Consider the following 4,603-nt stretch of genomic DNA (forward strand, 5'->3'; position numbering starts at 1 on the left):
TCCGGTCCCCGGCCGCCAACCCCTCCTCCACCGGTTCCCCGCGTGGCCTTGGGGCGTCCAGGCCTGATGAACTCTCCTCCCTCCTGGGCCCTCCAGCAGCGCCCTGCGGGAGTTTGGGGAATCGGGAAGCTCGATCTGAGGCCCTGAATGCCTGGGCCTTTAAACTTTGATGTTTACAAGCATGACATGCCCACTCCTTTCCTCCGGATTCTTTCCCTTCCACCCGGTACAGGCCTCGCGGTGCCCAGGAGGAAGACAGCCACACTGGGGCGACTGGTAGAGTCAAGGCCGGGACCCTGGAGCCGGACAGCCGGGCTCCTGTCCTGCCTCAGTCACTACTTACCTTTCTCTGCCTCAGTTTCCTGAGCTGAAAGTGGGATACATAATAGCAGCATCAGATGTTGTGTCAAGTGTCCCCTGCTCCAAGAGCACCTAGGAGGCTTGCTTGGCAGGTAAATGAGGTCGCATCTCAGAGACTTTACAGATCCCGCCCCCCCACCTCCATGGGGGGGCAAGGAATCAGCCATACCCGGGACCCTGTGCCATCATCAAGGAGGGGAGATAGATTCTGGCCCCCGCCTCCTGTTGTCGTGCCCTCCTCTGACTACTCCCCTCTGACTATAGAGTCCTCGGGCTGTCAGGGCACAGGGAGGTCCCTAACACTGCCTGAGGTCCTGGGGCCTCAGGAAAGCTTCCTAGAGGAGATGATACCGGAGTTGTCTTTTTTTTTTTTTTGGCGGAGTCTCGCTCTGTTGCTCAGGCTGGAGTGCCTTGGCACAATCTCGGCTCACTGCAGCTTCCACCTCCCCGGTTCAAGCGATTCTCCCTCAGCCTCCGGACTAGCTGGGATTTCAGGGACCCGCCCACGCCGGACTAATTTTTGTATTTTTTAGTAGAGAGGGGGTTTCGCCATGTTGGCCAGGCTGGTCTTGAATTCCTTACCTCAGGTGATCCGCCTGCCTCGGCTTCCCCAAGTGCTGGGATTATGGGTGTGAGCCACTGCGCGGTTGTGAGTTAAGTCTTAAAGGACGTGTAGGCAGAGGGAAGGGCAATGGAAATGCACAGTGCACAGCTGGCAGGGAGACAGCACAGCAAAGGCTGGGAGCGGAGGACCCCGCAGCGGAGGCAAACCTGGTTGGAGGAGACTGGCTGAGCGCTGTTGTGGCAGGGGACGAGGAGCCGTATTTACCCGCAGGTGGAGGAGACAAGGTCTTTACTGTTCACCCAGGGGCTAGGCCTCTTCCACAGGCTCCCTGAATCCCCATGCTGGCCGCCAAGGGAAGGAGCTATTCCTGCAGCTGGACAAATGAGGAAACGGAGGCACAAAGCATTCTAGCATTTGCTCAAGTGGCACAGCAGTAGGAACTCTTTCCCTGGGGGTCGGCCCAGGAGCATTTTGTCCCATGGAGAATTGAAACAGCATCGGGACAGTGAGCCAGCAGGCAGCACTGGCAGGTGTAGATTTAGAAGACTGACTGTTGGCAGGCGTGGTTGCTCACGCCGGTAATCCCAGCACTTTGGGAGGCCAAGATGGGCAGATTACTTGAGGCTGGGAGTTTGAGACCAGCCTGACCAATACGCTACAACTCCGTCTTGACTGAAAATACAAACATTAGCCAGGCGTGGTGGCAGGTGCCTGTAATCCCAGCTACTCGGGAGGCTGAGGCAGGGAGAATTGCTTGAACCCGGGAGGCAGAGGTTGCAGTGAGCTGAGATCGCACCACGGCACTGCAGCCTGGTCAACAGAGCGAGATTCCGTCTTAAAAAATAAAAATAAAAAACTGCCAGTTGCGGTGGCTCACGCCTGTAATCCCAGCACTTTGGGAGGCCGAGGCGGGCGGATTACTTGAGGTCAGGAGTTCGTGACCAGCCTGGCCAACATGGTGAAACCATGTCTCTACTAAAAATACCAAATATTAGCCAAGCATAGTGGTGGGCGCCTGTAATCCCAGCTATTCAGGAGGCTGAGGCAGGAGAATTGCTTGAACTTGGGAGATGGAGGTTGCAGTAAACTGAGATCATGCTACTGCACTCCAGCCTGGGCGACAGAGCGAGACTCTGTCTCAAAAAAACAAAAAACAAAACAGAAGTCTGACTGTGAGTGAAGAATGGACTGGAAGGACAGTGATGGAAGCAAATAACTAGTGATGCTGTGGTTGTTACTATTAATTGCATCAGCAGTAACCAGCACTTAATGAGCACCTGATGCATACCAAGTCCTGTAGCTCCTTAACAAGCATTATGACATTTAATTCTTGTGAGAGCCCCATGGGGAAAGTCCTGCCATGGTGTCCCGTTTGCAGATAAGTGAAGTGATTTGCGTAAAACCCCCTACTTTGACAGGATGGCCATACTTTCCAGTTTGCCTAGGACAGCCCAGATTACACAGAGTGTTCCAGCGTAATTATTAATAGCACTTCCTTTCATTCTCAAAGGTGACCTGTTTAGACAATCAATTACACGTCACTCTAGTCAGAGGATCCCTAGAGCGGTGGTAAAGGAGGCAGTTTGGTACAATGTCAAAGGCCCTGAGCTCAAATCCCGGCCTAGTGGCTGACCGTGGGCAAAGCACTTGGCCCATGTGAACCTCAAGTTTCTCATCTCTGAAATGGGTATAATAGCAGTGTGGGTATTTACTAGTTGGGTGTTGTGAGCCCCAGGCAGATGACCGAGCAAGCAGTCCTGATGGAAGTGGCTACAACCTGCCCCATGCTTGCTCCATCTTCTTCACCCGTGGGCAGGGAGGGCCGGCAGGAAAGAAAAAGTGGTTGAGAACCTCCCTACTATATGCCACACGCTTTGTCTTCTCCAGCTCACTGACAGGAAACCTGTGAATCAGGAATTCTTGCCCCCTTTTACATCTGGGTAAGCTAAGGCAGAGAGGAGCCCTCTCCCTCCTTTGCAGCCTGTCTCCAGATAGAAATCTATCTCCATGTAGGCTGTGCCCTCGTTCCTGGCTCCACTCCTGATTTAAGGATCTGACTCACGTTTTCCCTCTGGAAAACGGGAGAAAGGGAGAAGTTTCAATATCCCCAGGAAGGATCCAGGGTTGAGTAGTCTCCCTTTCTCATGCTTTTCTCCTCCCCCAATTTCCTGCAGTCCCCTTACTTCCCTTTGAGAGGCTGTGCCCAGGAGTGCAGGGGTTAACCTCGGCAGGACTGTAATCACCGTGCAGAATGCAGAACAAATGCCTCCCAGCTGGGGACTGGGAGCTGCTAGGTGAACCAACTGCCCAGAGCTCAGGATCCCCTACCTCCCTGTCTTGAAGGAACCAGGCTCCTCAGGCTACAGTCCCAGAGCTCAGCTGCCCCCTCCACTCAGCCCAGCAGATTGGGTTGGCCAAGGCAAGGGGTCTAAGGGAAGGAGGCAGGTCCTGGGCAGGGAGCAGTCTATAGAGCCAGGGAGGAGGGGGCAGGCCACAGGTAGGGAGAAGTATTTCGTTCTTGGGGACCCAGGGATGCTAGTGGCTGCTTCCAGGTTCCAGGGAGGTTTGGGATGGGAGCCTTGAACTGAGGCCACAACTATTAGCCCCTCCCTAGGGTGCATGTCCCCTTTGTACCGCCAAAGTCTGGCTGGGCTTTTGGTCAGTTAATGCATCTGCTCATTGACCCACTGATTGGTCTTTCCTGTTCTCCAGCTCTTGAGTATCCACTGGTCCATCCATCCACCAGTGCGATTGCTAATTCATCCATCTACCACTGCCCACTCTCCTGTCCATCCATTTGCCCTTCCTCCATGCACCCATTTACCCACCTACTTCCTGTCCATGTCTTGATCTGCCACTCACACACATCTAAGCACGGAACCACTTACTTACCCACCCCTCCATTGACACACTGCCTATCCCCCCGTTCATCCATCCATCCACTCACCCACCCATCCAGCCACCTACACACCCATGCATCCTTCCACTCCATCATCCATTTACCCACCTGTACATCCACCCACCCACTCTATCCAGCATCGCTTGATCCACTGCCCATACCCGTGGCCATCTACTCACCCACCTGTCCATCTACGCCTTCCACTTCCATCCTGTAATGCCCTCACACTGACTCATACCTGGTCCCTGCTGACCAATATGGGTGTCTGAGCACATCTCCATCTTTCTCACATACATGCACTTCACTCACCTCATCAGTGGGTTACCTGGAGGCAAAATACCCTTGAAGACTGCTTTTTTTTGTTTGTTTGTTTGTTTTTTGTTTTTTTGTGAGACAGAGTCTTGCTCTGTCGCCCAGGTTGGAGTGCAATGACGTGATCTCAGCTGACTGCAACCTCTGCCTCCAGGGTTCAAGCAATTCTCTTGCCTCAGCCTCCTGAGTAGCTGGGATTACAGGTGTCCATCATCAAGCCCAGCTAATTTTTTTTGTATTTTTAGTAGAGATGGGGTTTTGCCATGTTGGCCAGGCTGGTCTCTAACTCCTGACCTCAGGTGATCCATCCGCCTTGGCCTCCCAAAAATGCTGGGATTACAGGCATGAGCCACCATGCCCGGCCAAAGACTGCTTTGAAATGTCACCTTCTCCCGGAAGAACTCCTTCAAAATGAGCCTCCCCACAGCATCTGGTCCATCCTCCATGTTGGTGTCTATTTCCGGGTG

This window comes from Mandrillus leucophaeus, unplaced genomic scaffold, assembly GCF_000951045.1.
Source record: "Mandrillus leucophaeus isolate KB7577 unplaced genomic scaffold, Mleu.le_1.0 Scaffold2, whole genome shotgun sequence".
NCBI classification, from domain to species: domain Eukaryota; kingdom Metazoa; phylum Chordata; class Mammalia; order Primates; family Cercopithecidae; genus Mandrillus; species Mandrillus leucophaeus.